Raw genomic sequence first — 19,454 nt, forward strand, 5'->3', positions numbered from 1 at the left:
GTAAAGAAAACCAATGGAAGGCCATGTTTTTTTAAATTAGAAAATAAAAGAAAAAATTGCAATGTAAATTACAAGTTTAGGAATAATTCAAATGAAAGAATTAATGTATCTCTTGAATAAAGTTGAAGCCTTAACTAAATAGGAATTTATGATTCCACATTATTTTTTTCTGTTTCATTTTGTTTTTTGAAACAGGATCTCAACTATGTAACCCTGGCTGGCCTGGATTACAACTATGTAATCCTTGCTGTGAGGATCAGGCTAGCCTTGAACCCATAGAGATCTGCCTGCCTCTGCCTCCCTACTGCTGAGACATGTAAAAATGTGCACTCTCCATGCCTGCCTTCTGGCAAAATTTCTTTACAAAATAACTTTTAAAATAATTAAAAACATAATTTAACCTTTAAGAGGCATACAGATAAAAGAAATAAAATTATTTGCAGTCTGGGCATGGTGGCACATGGGTATAATTACAGGACTCGGGAGGCAGAGGTAGGCAGATCTCTGATTTCTAGGCCAGCCTGGTCTACAGAAAGAAACCCTGTCTTGAAAATAAAAGTTACCATGCAAACAGTAGGACCTGAGTTTGATCCTCAGCATGCATATATAAGCCAGGCTCAACAACATACATGTAACTCTAACACAGGGACGGGGACTGAGACACGTGGATTCCTGGAGCCCTTAGGCCAGGAATCAAGCTGAACTATTGATCTCCAGGTTCAGTGAGAAACTGCCCCACAAAATAAGGTAGAAATCGACAGAGGAAGACACCTGACAGCATCCTCTGGTTTCCACAAGCAGGTGCTTACACCAACATCATAGGCACAAAGGAAAGAAAGTGGCCACAACATTTCCAGGCTATTTTTTTTTTCCTAAAGAAGAAGGCAGACAACTGGCCAGCAAGTTGTAGAGGAATTTTAATTCAGAACATGGCTGCTCTGGTAAAAGATTGTATCCCTAGACCTTCTAGGTCTGTGTGATCCAGATGAAACAAAGACACTATTTAACCTTTAATCCCAGGAGACAGAGGCTAGCAGATCTCTGAGTTCAGCACCAGCCTGGTAAGTTTCGGGGCAATGAAAAGCTTGGGTCCAGGTGTGGCGGTACTCACCTTTAATCCCAGCATCCAGGAAAGAGGCATGCAAATCCCTGAGCTCTAGTTAGTGCTGTTCAGGCAGTTTGGCTGAGTCAGTGAGTTGAGAGGCAGTGGAATGGAACGGAACTGAGTTCGTGGCAGTTCATGTGAGGACACGATAAGCCAGAGAATGAGAAGGTGCCAGAAGATTAGAATAGATTGCTAGAATTAGTTTGAGGCCAAGCAGAGCAATTCAGTGAGAAACTGAGAGAAGTCAGATCAAATCAGTCAGCTTGGAGAGGAGTTTGAGCCAGACCAACTGAGTTGAACCAGCCAACCAGAGTTCAGAAAGAACTAGAAAGGCTGAGTTTATTCAGCAGTAAGTCTCAGAGGCTGAAAACATTCTAGGCCTAGATCAGATTGTATGGAGGATAGAAGCTTCCAGGACTAGGCCTAGACTAGCAGACAGAGGTGTAAGCCTCTGAGATGACAATTAAATCAGACAAATAAAAGTTACTTTAACATCATGTACATGGGGGGAAGGTGGAAGGGAAACATAAATCAAAACCACAGGGAGATTCCAGTTCATACTCACTAGGCTATGATAAAAAAAAAAAAAAGAGGCCCAGTGAGGTGGCTCAGTAGGGAAATGCATTTGCTATGCAAGCTTGATGGGCTTAGTTCTGTCCCTAGGACTCACAGTGGAATGAGAGAACATATTGCCAGAAGTTGTCTGTTACTTTCTTACTTATGTTGTAGCATCTGCACGCCCGCACACAAGCACACACATGATTTTTAAGAAGATACATAAAGGGACGGTTATAGCAACCCTATCTATTCACAGTAGCAGAAACTCAGAAGCCAAGTGTCCGCCAAACCATAAGCAGTTAAGTAAAATGCAGCTTGTCCATATAACAGGGTATTTTGGCAGTAAGAGGAATGGACTAAGGATGCAGATTAGTGGCTGTCATGAGAGGAGCAGGGATGCCTGGAGACCACTGACGGACGGTGAGTGCTGACTGTGTAAGAGTTGCATCACTCAGCACCACGGAATGACACACTGTGAACCAGTATGAACTACATCGCGATAGAGCGTTTAGGTGAAAGAAGAGAAGGAAGGCTGGCGAGCTGGCCCAGCAGTTACGATCCCATACTGCTCTTGCAGCAGAGCCACGTTCCCAGCATCTCCACTGTGCTGCTCACAATACCTGTAACTCCAGTTTTAGGGGATCTGACTCCCTCTTCTGGCATTCGCAGGCACTGCACACTTGCAATGCATGTAAACTCATACAGGCGTGCACACACATGACATCCAAAAATAAAAGAATACATCTTAAAAAAAAAAAAAAAGGAAAGGAAAGGAAACTGGCATATCAATGTCTATAGAATCTCTCCCAATGAATAGTAACCCCAAGCTGAAAGCAGCCTAGACGTCGTTTTGTGGGTGAATAGCTTTGTACACTGTGGTCTACCCACAATGCAATGCAAAATTTGACTGGGCAGCAAACAGTAGCCATCTACTGAGGAACCCAGCAATACAGATGCCTCTCAAGGAATCGCGCTGAGTGAAAAGAACCACACATTAAGAGGTCACAGAAGGTGTCTGATCCACGGTAAGTTCTCTCCCAGTGAAATTACCATTTTGCCATGTCTCTATGAGCATGTGAACACAAGTGTGTGTGTGTGTGTGTGTGTGTGTGTGTGTGTATTATTAAATAGGCTCCAGGCCCCTCTCCACTTCTCTCCCACCAACAAAGTACTCAGCTGCTTGCTACTAACAGCAGTGTTTTCCACACACACTTAAAATAAATTTAACAGAGTCACTGATTAACAGAGACACAATTCCTTAATCTAAGATTCATGTTCAAATCTTTTGAGGCAAGCTAACCCTTTTCCATACAGGACCCAGTTGATGACATCTCTCCCTGTATCTGAAAACCATCCATGCCTTTTCCTTGGTGACTGCCTTGATGACACTTTCGAGGGGTACTACTGGCAGCTCTGCTCTTTTTAAAGAGCACGTAGAAACTGCTTTAGAACCTCTTGAGAGTACTCTTGGGAGGTGTCTGCACAGCCAGTCCTACACAGATTGAGAATTTCTAGCCCAAGGTATCTTGTGTCTCATTCTCAAGCTGAGTTCTTAAATAGGCTCCAGGCCTCTCCCCACTTTCGTGCCCTCAGTCTTGTCCCTCTGCCAGCTGGAATTGTGTACAAGGCTTTCCTGTTTGAAACGAGCAGTCCCCAGAGCTACATAGCTTCCATCCTTATTCAGTGCAACCAATAAAAGAAACCTAGAAGCGTGATTATTCTATCCGCTTCCAAGTAAGAGAACGGAGGGCCACAGCATCCACCTGATGACACCAATTTGAACCTATTTCAGGGATTTAAACTTAGTAGACACAGAGACTCGTAAATCATGTGCCTCCTGTAATAACTGGTTGAAGGGAAATAAGGACAAATATGGTTTAAAGTGGCACAGACACTGAGAGAACAGAAGGCACTCCATTTTAGAGGGAAATGGATTTTTTTTTTTTTTTGCTTTAAAGTTCAGCATAAAAATAGGAGTTAGGAGCCAAGAGCAGTAGCACACTCTTTTAATCCCAGCACTCAGGAAGGCAGAGGCAGGCACATCTCTGTGAGTTTGAGGCCAGCCTGATCTACAAAACAAATCTAAGACAGCCAAAACTATACAGAGAAACTGCCTTGAAAACAATAACAACAATAATAATAGTTAGAAAACATTAAAAAAACAAACAAACAAACTGGGCATTGTGGCATCCACCTGCAATCCTGGCACTTGGGAGGCAGAGGTAGGAGGATCCTTGGGGGTTGCTGGCCAGCAGATCTAACCAAATTAATGAGGTCCAGGTTCTGTGAAAACCAAGGTGGAAGAGTAACAGAGGAAGACAACAGTGACCTCCAGCCTCCATACGCATGCGCAGACATGTTCATGTACACCCCACCCTGCACGCATATACAAACATGTGTAAAACATACACATGAACACACACACTGACAAGAAACTAACCACCTGTTTATTGATGAGACTTCAAGGGGGCAGATGTGTTTCTGGGGTAGATAATCATGGAATTGTCCTGTGCAGAAGCATGCTGAGCAGTGCTGTGGAGTCATGATGCCTCTGCAGAATCCTGTGCACTCTACTCTACTGTATCTGAGGTTAGGCACAGCCTTGAACCCGGCATGGTCCGGTATGACCTTGCTCTTTTATTTCTGCTCAAAATCACAGCTGGTACCCTTTGAACCATCTGCTTCCCTTTCATGCTGTTTGTTTTGAAAGGCGGTTTTCCTCTTCCATTGGTATTCATCCAACCTCTCCTCCCCACCCTGCTTGGAAGCCTCATTCCCTCCCCTCCAGACTCTAGCCATGGTGCTCTGTCTCCACCACACCATAAGAGTCACATGCAGTGGGGCGGGGTTCAAGGTCCTGAGGGTGAATCCTGATCACTCCACTACTGCTGAGGACAGTGTGGCTCTCAGCTACTTGAGTGTACAACTGGGGAGCCAGAGCAAGGCTTGGTCTCACCCAAGGTCATATATCTGCCTGGAAACTCACTAAGTCTTGGATCTAAGTCAAGGTCTCTTTGTCCCCACATGGTGCAGTGCCTTCCCATGTAGCCTCCTTGCTCATCAGGGCTACACCCGCCCAAGCCCTCTGCAATCACTCTTAGCCACCTTCAGCTCTGCCCTGAGCCTGACCCCAACCAGAAGGGGCCTCTTCACAGCTGAATCAGTACATCCGAGCCCCACTCAGAAGCCCCATGCCACTCACACAGAGCTCCAAACAATCCTCAGGGTAGACACCATAGGCGCCTGCTGCCACCTCTCTCCTGGGACCTCACCTTGTCCTCTTTGGGACATTCCAATTGCGCTGTCTCGTTGCTCTTTGCATGAGTCTAGCTGGCTGCCTGCACTGCAATCCCTGGTCCAGTCTGTTCTACTGGTTCCCACCTGAGCTCAGCCTCCCGCAGCATTCTTCCTTCTCTCCAGGCCAATCAGGGCTGTCCCACCACGTTCCAGACCCAGCTGACCCAAGCTAAGCTTGCTCTTCCCACTGCACTTGTCCTCTTTTTACCTTACCAGGTCCAACCTCAGTCACTGTGCCCACGAGCCCACTCCCTCTCTACTAGAGAAGGGGTCTTGTGTTTGGGGCTCACTGATGAATCCCAACAGCACAGAATGATGCTCAATGAAGGTGGGTCTTCCTGCTTCAAAAAAATCCAATCAAGAAGAACTCAATGAATATTTTGAACGTGACTTCTCCCCTTCCCCCTGCCCATTTTCCTTTGCAAACTCAATCCTCTGGCCAATGCCAGTGTAAGACAGTCAGAACTTACCAGACATGCTACTTGCTTTCTGGCCTCCACACTTCCCCCTGATTCCTTCGACCTGGAACATCACTCGTCCTTACCCATTTGAAGGTACTCCAATACCTCTCCTCTCAAAAGTCTCCTGATGATGCCCAGGGTGGAAGACATTTGATTCCCAGACTCTCTATAGCTCAGTTCTTGGGTCCTGACTGATGACCTACCTATGACCTGCCCACATAAGTAGGAGCAGCAGCTCACTAGGCAGAATTCTCATTTCGCCCACCTCCTTTCTCTCTTACACAACACTGTTTCATCAACAGCTACGAAATTAATTTCATATTGGTGTTAATGTCTGAACAATGAATGCTCCATTACAAGGCTAAGCAGTGAGCCTATGGGAGGAGCCTGCCTGAAGATAACACAAATGTTGAAAGGACAGAGCTGACTGCAAGGCAAAGCTGTTCTTAAAGAAAAAGGATGACTGTCACCTAAAGTGATGAGAACTACAGGAGCAGAAGCAGCTGCTTAAGGAAAGCATGAAGCTAGACGGTGGTGGTGCACACCTTTAACCCAGCAATTAGGAGGCAGAGGCAGTCAGATCTCCATGAGTTTGAAGCTAACCTTATCTACATAGTAGGTTCCAGGCTAGTCAGGGCTAAATAGTGAGACCCTGTCAAAGAAGAGAGAGAGAGAGAGAAAGAGAGAGAGAGAGAGAGAGAGAGAGAGAGAAAGGGAAGTAAGGAAAAGCATGATAAAAGAAAAACTTAAGATTCTTGATAGGTGCTGTATTAGTCAGGGCTCTCTAAAAGAGAACTTATTAGAGTGGCTTACAGTCTTGGTCCAAATAGTCCAACAATACCATCTCCTTGTTGAAAAGTCAAAAATCTAGTTGTTGTTCAGCCCATGAGACTGGGTGTCTCAGCAGTACTACTCCGGTGCTAGAGTCCCAGGGAATTCCTAGAGAGCTGTTAGTCTTCAGTCTGCACTGGAATTCTGAAGAAGCAGGTTCTAATAACTGCGAAGGGATGCCTCAGTAACAGGATAAATGAACCTGCCAGCCAGAATGAAGACAAGCAGGCAAAAACCAAAAGCTTCCTTCATCCATGTTTTTTTTTTTTTTTTTTTTTTTTTTTTTTTTTTTTTTTTTTTTTTTGTGGGCTGCCACTAGAAGGTACGGTCCAGATTTAAGGTGGGTCTTCCTGCTTCAAAAAAATCCAATCAAGAAAATACCTTTCATCTGGTGTAAGATACTTGATTTTTAGTTCCAGAGACAGCCAATTGACAACCAAGAATAGCCATCACAGGCATCCTGAAAGCTCTTAGGAAAGGGCACGCTTAAGGTGCTCCAGGCCATTGAAACAACTAAGCACACATATGGCTTGTGTTAGATGCCAGTAATCTGGTATATCATACATGGCTTTTCTTAAGGGAATTGACATCTTTCCATTACTGACTTATCCCTTCCATGAACATGGTGCACCCGTCTAGCTACTTGGTTTATGATATGGTTTGCTTTTCTGGTACTGTGATAAGCATCAAGGCCAACAGCAACTTGAGAGAGAAAGGGTTTATTTTATCACTTCCAAGTCACACAGTCCATCATGAGGGAAGTCAAGGTAGGAACTGAAGCAGAAACCACAGAGGAATGCTGCATGCTGGCAACTCTCTGGCTTGCTCCGCTAGCTTTCTTACATATTCTAGACCCACCTACCTAGGGATGGCACTGCCCACAGTGGGCTGCACCCTTCCGCTTCAACCGTTAACCAAGACAATCTCCCAGACATGCCCACAGTTCAACTTGATCAAAGCAGTTCTTCAATTAAGTTTTCCTCTTCTCAAGTGACTCTGGATTGTGTCATGTTGGCGGTAAAAACTAACCAGGAAAAACTCTATTTAATTCCTTCCAACAATATCATCAAGTTTCTTTTGTTGGTGGTGGTGGTTTTTTTTTTTTTTTCTTTTGTTTGTTTGTTTTTCAAGATAGGCTTTCTCTATGTGTATTCCTGGATGTCCTGAATCGATTTGTAGACTAGGCTGGCCTTGAACTCACAGAGATCTGCCTTCCCCTGCCTTCTGAGTACTGTGATTAAAGGCATGTGCCACCACACCTAGCTTCATCAGGTTTCTTATCAGAGGCCTTCCATGTCTTTCTCAAATTTATTCCTAGGTACACGATACATGCATTTAGTTTTGAATCCATTATTACAATATGTTTTAAGGTTTACAGAAAAAAATTGGGCAAAATCTGGTATCCATATACCACTTCAGTTCTCACCAGTTCCCCTATTGCTAAGTTCTTGCCCTGGGGAGACAGACTTGTTAACTCACTCATGAGCATATTATTAGCCGAAGTCCCTAGTTACCATTGGAGACCACTCTTTGTAGGATTGAACACCCTTGTGGCTTTCTTTTGACAGCTATGTTGGCAGCCATCCACATTATGGTATAACACAGAGCAGTCTCACCGCCCTGAAAAATGACCCATCCATGCTCACCGGCTCACTTCCTCCTCCTTCTTCCAACTTTGATGTGTGTGTTGTGTGTGGGGGGGGGTGTGCATGCATGTGTGTATGTATGTATGCTTTTGCATATGTGTGGGTCCGTGTTGCATGCGGAGGCCCAACATTGCTGTTGGAAGTCATACTTAATTGCTCCTCCTTATTCACGGAGGCAGGACCTGTCAGTCAAACCCAGCGCTCAGCCATGTGGCCAGTCTTACTAGACAGCTTGCTGTCCACTTTCTGAGGCTAGAAGGACAGCTGGGCCGCCACTCACACCGGGCACTTGTGTGGCTATAGTCCTCTTGCGTTCAGGGCAAGCATTTTAACCCGTAGTCCTCGCCTCCACCCCTACCCTCTTCTCTTTTGAGGCCATGAATAACACTGTGGTGTGGCTTCCTCTGGCTTTGCACGGGCAGTCACTTTCTCGGTACGGGCGAGAAGGGAACCTCAGCACATTTTTGGCAGCGGCTGGCTATTCTTTCATTGTTTTTGCCACGGTCCACTAGGACAACGCCACTGGCCTCCTCACACCTCATTTATCTGTGGCCCCTGCACCTGGCTGGGACCATTCCTCTCTCGTTTCTTATTGTATTTTACTTAGTGTGCAAAAATCCTGGGCTTCATTATTGCGTTTCACCTATATGTGATCATTCTTTGCTCAGCGTCTCGCCACACCTTCTCCGCTCACTTGCCTCCCACCCCAGATGCTCCTTCCCCTGTTCCATGGCATGTATGTGCTTAAATCCTGACTCCTCATGTGAGAGGGAATATGGGCTACGTTGCCTATCTAGCCCTCAAATTAATTTCTCCTTCCCCTCCCCACTCCCTTTGCACCTCATCCTCTCCCTCCCAACTCCCATGTCATATATACACATGTGGTTTTTTAATCTAGACCCCTGATAAGAGAGAACATATAGTGTCTGCCTCTCTGAGTCTCATTTCACTCACACAATTATTTTTCTATCTTTTTTTTTTTTTTTTTTTTTTTTTTTGAGACGGGTTTCCCCGTGTAGCACCGGCTGTCCTGGAACTTGCTCTGTGGAACAGGCTGCCTCAGACTCACAGAGGTCCGCCTGCCTCTGCCTCCCGAGTGCTGGGATTAAAGGCCCCGTGCCACCACCACTAGGCTTACACGATGATTTTTGGTTCCATACATTTACCAACAATACCAAGATTCTGCTTCTCTAAATAAAACTCCGGTGCCTGTATGTCCCACATTTCTTTATCCACTCATCTGCTGGTTGGCCTCTGCGAGGGGCTGAGTCCTTATCTTGGCTGCTACAAATAGTGCCAAAATAAACATCACTGTCCAAGCGCCCCTGAGGTACACTGCCTGAGAGTCCTTCAGGTATGTAGCTGGACCATGTAGCCATTCTATTTTTAGCTTTGAAGAAACCTCTACACTGGTTCCCTCGATGGCTATACCAGTCTACATTTCCACCAACACTGTATGACTTGCTCTTTCCTCACAGCCTCACCAGCACTTAATGTTGTGGTTTTTTTTTGTTTTTGTTTTTTTTTTTTTTTCCCCTGAAGCCACTCCAACTGGGATGAAACAGAAACTCAGTGCAGATTTACATTTCCCTGATGGGCTGAGAAGTGAGAAGGGTGGACAGGTTTTGCGCATTTATGCCCAGCTCCTGTTTCACGTTTGCAGTTTTATAAAGTGTATCATGTGGGACTTGGGGAGACCAGGTGGCTGCGCATTTGCTATTGCTACACACGCTTGAGGGCAGGGGCTCAGATCCAACCACCGAGTGACTTTGAAGCCGGCCGGGAGTCCTGAGCATGACCACACTATTGCATCTCTTCTTCTCTCTTCAGGGGCCAGGCGCTGTGACATCCGCACAGCACCCCTGCCTCCGAGCGCCGTGCTTTCTCCACTCATCCACACCCTAAGCAGGTGGGGTGCTAGCTTTCCCCTCACACCAGCCTCATGTAGGGAAGGGTCCGCTGCCATACTGGGCCGTCACAGCAACCCTCCCACCCACCCCTGTCCTGGGCAAGGCCACAGTGACCTGCACTGTGTCAGTGTCTGACCCACAGCATGACCAGTCTACAGCTTCTCACCCCTGCCGGGTCCACATTTAAGAATGAACAGCCGAGTGGCCTCAAAGTTCCACCCCACCCCACCCCCCAGAGTGAGGGCCAGCTGCCAGCAACACACTGTGGGCTTGAAGGCAGGAGCCATGAGTGGCTATGGACTCATGGCTCCAGAGCTGTCTGTGACCTGAACCCAGACCTTTTCACCTTGTTCTCTCACATGGCAAAGTGTTCTGCAATGAGCTTGATCTGTGTTCCTTACAGAAGTGTTCAATTTCAACTCACCATATCTCAAAGATGGATGTTATTTGCAAATGAGTCACCAACAATAAGGTTAAAGCAAGTTTGCAGTGGTGTAGGCTAGGCCTAAGGCAAAGGGACAGACACCTCCATCAAAGAGGGGAAACATGGGTCCGGGGAAACGACTCAGCAGGTAGGCATGCTAACTGCAAACCTGAGGATTCCAGCGCAATCCCTTAGAACCCACATAAAAAGCCGGACACAATGGGGCATGTCACTAATGCCAGTGCTCCCAAGTGAAGGAGGCAGAGACAGGAGGATCCTGGGTAGCTTTCAGGTCAGCTAGTTTGGGGGTTATGCACTGTAGAGGCATTAACAAGGAAGATCATGTCTCCACAAACTGGAAGGCCAGGACAGATGTTCCAAAAGTTGTCCTCTGACCTCCGCATGTGTACCCTTATACACATGAAAGTGTACACGGGCATGCAAACACACACACACACACACACACACACACACTCACACTAAACTGGTAAGATTAAAGCAGAAATGTGGCCACAGACAGATATGAGAGCGGGTGCTTTGTGAAGCAAAAGCAGACACGGCATGGCCATGCACTGGCGGGTTATGGCCGTCATAACCGTTGGGCAGTGGTACCCAACCTTCCTAGTGCTGCAACCCTTTAATACAAGTTCCTCATGTGATGATGACCCCCCCACCATTAAATTATTTTTGTTGTTATTTCTTAACTGTCATTTTGCTATTGTTAGGAGTTGTGGTGTAAATATCTGACAGGTGACCTCTGTGAAAGGGTCTGTCCACCCAAAAGGGGGTCACAAGCCACGAGTTGAGAACCACTGCATGACAGGGAAAAAAGGATGGGTTCTGCCAAGAACTTTCACAGGCGTGCAGCTCTGTTGGCTGAGACAGACTTCTGCCTCCAGAACCAGGAGAGACTCCTAGCCTCAGAGCCCACAGATTGTGGCATTAAGCTCCAGCGTCTTAGGAGAATCCTACAGGGACCAAGATGGAAGGCCATCCTGAGACCTAGGTTGGGACCAAAGGGCTCACTTGACCTCTCACAAGTGGAGAACTCTAACTTCTGCTGGCTAGTATCAGAGATGCTGCAGAAGGTAGCTGAGGTGACAGCGGAGAGGCACCAGGAACAGGCGATGCGAGAGAGCAAAGCGAGAGGGGTTTTGTGTCAAAAACAGAGGGACCACTTGGAATAGATCAAACCTCAGGTGATGTCTAGCAAGAGAATAGGGATCTGGTAGGTTTCTCAAATTCTGAAGAACTATCGACTGAGGAGAGAGGGATTTCACTGTATGTAAATGGCACGCAGTAATTTTAACAGCCTGATCTGAAAGAAAAACTAAAGCCCTTAGATACATCTTGCTGCCTTGGTTCCCATGCAGTGGGAAGGTAGCCAGGGTACCCTGACCAGACATTCTGCTTCCATCTGATCTAAAGGGCTCATGGCCCTCAGATATGATGCAGATGTCCCAAACCTATCCCCAAACCTTCCAGTCAAAACAAGGAGTGACTTGGGCTCACACTCACGCTGTTTCTTCTAGCAAACAGGCCTGGATGAGAGGCTTATAATTGTCTAGGGAACAATTTACCTCACGCAGGCCAATCAAGCTGAACGGTGCTGAGCCCACTGTACCCCAAAGCCTGCTCTTACCCTCCCGGGCTCCATCTCAGGAAGCCACTGACCTGGTGGCTGGCCAGGGGAGAGACGATCACTGCTCCAAGGCTACTGGACCCATACAAGACAGGAAGTGGACAGGCAGGCGTGGTGATTAAATGGGTAATGCTTCCTGAATATCGGTCATTAGATTCCTGATTAGAGTTAATAATCACCTAAGATTAGATCCCGCCAGCCGATGTGGGTCAAGAGGAGTTTAACTCAGCACTTAATGCTTCAGGATCACAATGAAAAGAATTGAAAGTGGGTTCTGCGGGTGCCCGACTCTTTAGCGAGTCTGTTCCTTCAGCGAGTCTGTTCCTTCAGCGCCTCTCCTTTAGGAAAAGGAAATTCCAAATCCCCAGGACAAACGTGCTCCACTCTGTGTACTGGAGTCACTGTTAAACCCTCTGCACGCATCTCTGGAGGTCGCCTGGACCCTCTATGCAGGGTCCTTTCACACCGCCTGTCCCTCCCTATATCCTGGGAGAGGAACTACAAAAGGGAAGCGATGGAAGGGAAGGGTGACGCCTGGGGTTTCTCACTGTTTGCTCCCCACTCAGGACTAAATCTGGACCCTACCGGGATATAATAAGTATCTGTTGAATGAATGAGCCTGGCTTCCAAGAGAAGTAGAATGAATAGAAGCAGAGAGTCAAATCGCCTCTGCAGATGTGATGAGCAAAAACCCTGTCTGCAGGGCTGCGGAGAAGGCTCGGGCAGGAGAATGCCTGCCACCCAGGCATGGGGACTGGAATTCAGATGCCCAGGTCTGGATACACATACAATCTAGGCCCAGAGGCATGAGTGCAGACCCACACTGGAAGGCCAGAGACGGGTGGATTCCTGAAGCTCATTGTTAAGTCAGTCTCACCGAGCCAATAAGCTCCAGATTCAGAGAGAAACCTTGTCTCAAAAAGTAAGGGAGGGATAGACAAACGGCTCAGCTGTTAATGTGGGTTTCCCCGCACCCACATTAGACAGCTGGCAATTACCCATAACTCCAGCTCCAGGGAATCCAATGCCTCTGGCCTCTAGGTATACTTATATATGGTACACACACACACACTTAAAAACAAAATAAAATCTTTTAAAATAAAAATAAATACGATAGCGTGCAATAGCGAAAGATACCCCACATCCCACACATACTTACACCCTATTTCAGGGAAAATCATGAAGACTTCATGAAGGAAGTGGTATCGGATAGAGCCTTGAAGAAATCTCAGACTTAGGGTGCACCTGCTGCTACCGAGATGAGAATGGAGTGTGAGCGAGGAGTACAATTTTCAGTGAGAGTCACTGTCCTCAACTCACACAAGAACAGCCATAGCTCCCCCCTCACACACAAACACACGCTTTGACAGGACGGCACCTGACATTCTGTCAGCACCCATGTCAGAAAGCTCCAGCCAAGGGAGACTCAGGGAGGAGCCTAAGAAGGAAGTCTTCAGATGAGATCTGAAGGAAAGGGGCCGTGGGACAGGGCAGAACCTGGAGGGTGCATGCCTTTTCATCTGCGGAAAAAGCAAAGAGTAGGAAAATAACTATACGATGCCAGAGCAGAAAAGGTCAGCCCTGGGGAGTCAAACTGCCTTTCTGGTTACCACTGAAACTGGTGTGTGATGTAGGAGCTGATGGGTAGCGGACAAGAGTTAAAACAAGCAGACACTTATAGAGTTCTTGTAGCCTGACAGAACTGTCTACGAAAAGCATTGGTATTCATCCCATTGATGGACAAGAAAACGGAGGCACAGGCCAGGTGAAAAAAAAAAAAAAAAAAAAAAAAACGCTAGGTGACGGGAGAGGATCCTGAAGCTTGTCCTGCCCCAAGCTTCCCCCAGTCCAGCACTAGTGGGGGCCAGTAAGTGGGGGCTGGGGGGAGGATCAAGGAGAGGGAACTGTGCAGGGTGGCTCAGAATACAACACACAGAGCTTGAGAGTTGTGGCAAGGTCACAGGGGAGGCCTGGATATGGAGTTCTGAGACAGATGGCAACGTGCAGGGACCTGGCAGGAGGTGGAGGGACAACTGGCTTGGTCCAGGGGACTGTCCTTGAGGACTCTGAGAATCGGGAAGCCCATGCTAACTGGCCCTCTGGTAATTTACCTTCACATGTCTAAATAAGAGGCTCTCAGAATAACTGGGGTTTGGATGTGTTCACCTTATGCCATAATGCACATTTAGCATCTCTTGAGGTCTGGTTTTCAGGGATCTCCTTGTCTCTCCGAGGCTTCATTCTTAAAGAGTTTCTACCAAACTTCCTTTTAGATGTGGGCAGGTTGCCTTCTGAAATACCTACTGGGAAATGCTTTCTCCTACCTGGAAAGGCCCCTCTAAAATCACTCATTTCTCCAAAGGGTCACAGTTCATTGTCAGGGTTGTAGTCTCTTAGTCAAGGAAGTCCTGGCTGGAGTCTGCTGGCTCCCATTTCTCTAAATCTGTGTCTCTATTGCTATTGAGATTATCAGCTGCCCTTGAGGATGGTTAAACATTCACCTTCATTAGACTTCTGCCCTAGACACTAAAAGCTACCTTTATTAGATTCATCCAAGTAGAGAATAGGGCAGGGGAAAAGCTGATAATATTTTGTCTCTAGAGTAAAAGAAAACCGCTCATGTATCACTCTTCCTTCTGAATCCTCCTCAGTTCTCTGCCCGATACCTACGTACAACCCTGGAACCCTGCAAGGAGCCTTTACTGATCCTAATGGAGGCTTCCTCCCTCACCACGGCTGTCCTCTTGGCTGAGAACTGTGACCTTCCTGCTGGCCTCCACAGACCAGCCCAGATGCACATGCCCCACTCCTCTCTCCTGGTCCCACCAGGCCTCCAGGTTCAGTGTTAGGGTGGGTGCCCTTTGCCCACCATCTGTGAGTCCCCCTCCCTCTTGCCACTATCCACTCCATGCTGCCTCCCAATGTTTCCCCCTGTTGTCATAACGCACATCTAAAATCCTCTCCGCTTCGGATAAATGCTCCCAACACTGATCTTTCCGCTTCGTGTTCTCTTTGTTGTTGTTTAGCCCAGGCAATTCTAGGCTTGGGGCAAGCCCCCTGCCTTAGATTCCCAAGTGCGAGTTATAGGCACATGCCACCACACATGGCTTCACCCCACAATGATCAATAGCACTCGAGCTCTCCTAACTCTGCCTTTCAAAGAGCATAGGCTCCTGCTGTATTTAGACACTCAGATCCCTTCCTTTGCTGCACACTTCCCTTTTCAAGCCTCCTTACTTTCTGTGTACCCACGCATCTCTGCACACCTGAACATTTTTATAAAAGAGGCATTCCTCTGTCAACACTCCACACTGAATACAGCAGGCCAGGCTCGCTTTTGTGATTTCAAAACAACAGCAATAATAGAATGTTTTTCCTAATGGGGAAACACATTGGGCAAAGAGGCTTTTTTTTTTTTTTTTTTTTTTTTTTTTTTTTTTTTGTAGGAGAGATAATGGAGGTCAAGTCCTGAAATTTCAAGGACTTCAGACTCCTGCTTGTGAAGCAGCAGGCGGGGAGCGTGAGCCAAGCTCCCCCTGCCTGCATCTGGCAAAATCTGCAGTACTTTTCAAAGTGGAGGCAATGATAATACAATGAAAATACCTGAGCAAAAATGCTTCCCTAAACTGTAAAGTCCAAAGGCACTGCAACCACTGACGGGCTGCTTTTCATGGTCAATAACTTTCACCAACTCAGACATGACCCCACTGCGGCCAAAGTTCAAAGTTCCCGAGACAGATTTTTCTTTCCTCCCTCTAAGGCATCATTCTTTATGCACAGGAATAGAAGGTGAATGGATGGTGAATAAGACCCAGTTATCAACCTAGGCCACGAAGCAGGCCAGTTTGTGACCGGTGTCTGCAATGCATCAGAGCGGCTTGTGAATTCAGACAGAGGAAAGCAGGACCCTTGTGCTGGCGAATCATTAGATATCATTTCGTCCGATCAGAGAATATTGCTAAAACCTCTCCCAATAAAAACCGCCTGTGGTTTAGCATGGAGGGAACAGGAAAATGCCTGCTTTCGGGCCGCTAGGATGGCGTTTGCTCACATAAAGCTGGCTGCTGATGTCTTGGTGTGTTTCTGAATTGGGCACATCTACCCATTCACCTCTAATTACTAGGTCCCCCCCCCCCCCCCCCCCGTGCCCCATAGTGGTTGCTTGTCACCTCAGAGTTATCACATAACCACAGACTTGTTGAGTTACAAATGGCTGTCGAGAGCCAAGCCCCCCCCCCCACACTTTTGACCTGACCTTAATCTTGAATTGTTCACAAGTTTCATTGACCTCTGGGAAAAATTAACCTTTCTGTGTTCTACCCCCAACTCTTAAGATCCAGAGCGATGCTTTTTCAAAGGCTCCCCTGTGTTCTCCAAATGGAGAGTGTCAAGTAAGAGGATCCAATTAGAATGCTCGCTCCTCTTTTAAAATCCAGCAGAATAAACACAGTCTGGAGGTTGCTACCTTCCAGGGCATTCAATTTCTCCAATTTAATCCAATTTCACCAGTTTCTCCCAAGAACATACAACCCATGCAGGACCCTTAGCCCATTAAATGCACATGCTTTGGGATTTGGGAGATGGCTTGATGGTTAAAGCACTGGCTGCTCTTCCAGAGGACCTGAGTTCAATTCCCAGCCACCACATGGCAGCTCACAACCATCTGTAACTCTATTTCAGAAGATCCAATGCCGCCTTCTGGCCTCCATGGGCACCATGTCTATTCATGTAGACAAAACACTCATGCATTAAAAATATTAACACATAACATGTCCCAACTCACGAAACTTTAACCACATTTCTTTTTTAGTCGGGTGTTTGACGTTTAAATCCATGGTCAAGTTAAAAAAAAAAAAACAAAAAAAAATTCCTTCATACACACTAGCTCCCAAATCTAATGATAATTACAAACCTACTGTTTTGACTGCAACCCCCATACCTTAAGCCCACTGCCATGGGAACTACATTCTGGGCATGACAGGAGCTGCCAATTGCAAAGAGGTGCCCCAACATGAAGATGAGGGTAAAGTACCTGCCCACTTAGAGATGCCTGCCCTTCCACATACGTGGTCCCACTCAGGAGGGCACAAGGCAGTGAGTTCTTGTTAATCTCAGGTCTGCTAGTAATTCACATAGTCAATGAGATTCCACAAGTTCCTACAAAAGCTATGGTGCTAGGAGATTACCAGTGAATAGATCCCAACCCTCCATCCCCACCCCCTAACCCTAACCCTCACCCATCTCCTCTCAGTGATCTAGACCCAGTGAGAGAGGCAGATTCTCCAGGAACCATGGTGCCAGATAGTTTAAGAGGTTGCCTTTTAGTGGGGGTCTTAGTTAGGGTTTCTATTGCTACCACGAAACACCATGACCAAAAACCAAGTTGGGAAAGAAAGGGTTTATTTGGCTTACTCTTCCACATTGCTTTTCATCATTGAAGGATGTCAGGACAGGGGCTCAAATAGTGCAGGATCTTGGAGGCAGGAGCTGATGCAGAAGCCATGGCTTGCTCCTCGTGGCTTGCTCAGCCTACTTTCTTATAGAGCCTAGAGCCACTGGCCCAGAGATGGCACCACCCACCACAGGCTGAGCCCTCCCCAACTGATCACTAATTGAGAAAGTGCCTTACAGCTGGACCTCATGGAGACATTTCCTCAACTGAGGCTCCTTCCTCCCTGATGACTCTAGCTTGTGTCAAGTCGACACACAAAACCAGCCAGCACGCTAGGTTCCCCCAGTATGGCGTAGTCTAATGGGCATCGACCTTTTGACATTGCACTGTTATAACACCTACATATGCACCGGGTCACGCTCACAGCTATCCCAGGAAACACATGACCCACCTGCCATAGTTTGGACATGCATGGGGATGAATCGGACTGAGGACACATGGCAAGACTTGCCTGTCACCACCAAGAGCTGGCATCACGTTCACATTCTAAGCTCTCAGGGACCACTTGTGATAGTAGCGTTCTTACTGATATAGCCCTCTCCTTTACCTGTTTCAAACTGAAATCTGATGAGAGATTATGGGAGGGTAGTAAGGCAGTCTCTTTCTCAAAGTCTCCGTGAGTCCAAAAAGCTGTGGCGGCAGCAAATTGGCTTGGGGTAGCTAAGCAACACAGGTGGCCCAGAGCCCAAGCTGCCTTGACAGCTACTCGGATGGGCACGGTGTTTTCAGCCACTGCTTCTCAACTTCACAACCCCTCAAGGGTGGTCTAGGGAAGAACTGTGTTTTCTGCTAAAAAAATGGAAGTTTAGGGAGGCGGACATAAGTCTGTGGCTTAGCAGGTGGCAGCTGAGAGGCAGGGACCCAAATGTCCTAATGAATGACATCACATCTTCTCTGCTGTATCCAGGTGCTTTTCCAATGCAAACTTTCCAGTGCCCATTCCTTCATCCTGTGGAGACCCCAAACCAACTCAGCTCAACTAGGAAGACTTCGCCCAGGAGCAAGGACTTCACCGTGTAAACTGCACACCCTCTTGCAGGACACCAAAGTCACCACCTCTTGATGCTCAGCCATTGAGGGCTGCAGAGGCAAAGCACACGCACACACACCTTCAAAGAGTCCATACAACAGCTCGGAAAACCACATGCACGGCATTCCTTTCCACAGGAAGCCCAATGCTCCTATGAACAGGAATGCTCTCAAGGGGGAAGCAAGCTCTGCTAACAGCCTAGCATTTCTCTCAGGAAGCTCCTACTGAAAGCCCAGCTGCACTTGGGGCCGGGCCTTAGCATAGCACATGCTGTGAACTTGCAGCTTTAGGCTGGAGGTGCAAGAACCAAACCAAAACAGGAACCTCACAAGACCCCTCCTACCACCAAGTCTGGGATTTAAATTCTGTGCCTCATTTTCTCTAAGCACATGGCCCTAGAAGATCTAGCTCGTTCTGTGCATTACAAAGGCTAAAGCCGCAGACATAGCAAATGTTTGTTCAGTACACAGAAATTATAGCATTTCTTTTGCTATTTATGTATTTGTTTACTTATTTAAGAGGATCTCTCTATGCAGCCCCAGCTGGCCTGGAACTCACTCTGTAGACCAGGCTGGCCTCAAACTTAGTGATCTGCCTGCCTCAGCTTCCTGAGTGCTGAGATTAAAGGCGTACACCACCACCACCCAGTTTCTTATATTCTGGCATGAAAATCACTTTCATGAGAAAGCCCATAAATGTCCTGTTCATGAACAGCACAACAGGCCCACGGTAGCTACACAATAAGCATGAATCAAATGAATGAATTATACACTCACTATACTCACGTAAGTCTGTGTATACATTGGCAAACTACTGTGTCTCAACCTAGTGAGTTATCATACAGACACTTTAAATGAAGCAAAAAAAAATGCATTTTATTCACACGAAAATGTTTTTCTCAACCTAACATTTAGTGAAACAAATTAAAAACATGTTTTCTCTTCTCTTGTTCTCTTTCTAAACCACACACACTTTTTACACCTCTGTTTATAGGCTTGACAAACATAGGCTTAAAAGAACTACTTCAGCTTTCAGTCCTCGGGAGGCTGGGGGGGGGGATATAAAGAATGCAAGGCTAGCCTCTGCTACATAGTCAGC

At 46.9% G+C, this 19,454-nt stretch overlaps 1 protein-coding gene across 5 annotated transcripts in view; it reads right to left on the reverse strand.

Moving 5' to 3' along the window:
* Positions 1-19,454, reverse strand: part of Ppara (peroxisome proliferator activated receptor alpha) — a 67,031-nt gene that overhangs the window by 42,839 nt on the left and 4,738 nt on the right. The gene's annotated exons all lie outside the window — the stretch shown is intronic.

This window comes from Psammomys obesus, unplaced genomic scaffold (assembly GCF_907164565.1).
Source record: "Psammomys obesus unplaced genomic scaffold, mPsaObe1.curated_primary_1811, whole genome shotgun sequence".
NCBI classification, from domain to species: Eukaryota; Metazoa; Chordata; class Mammalia; order Rodentia; family Muridae; genus Psammomys; species Psammomys obesus.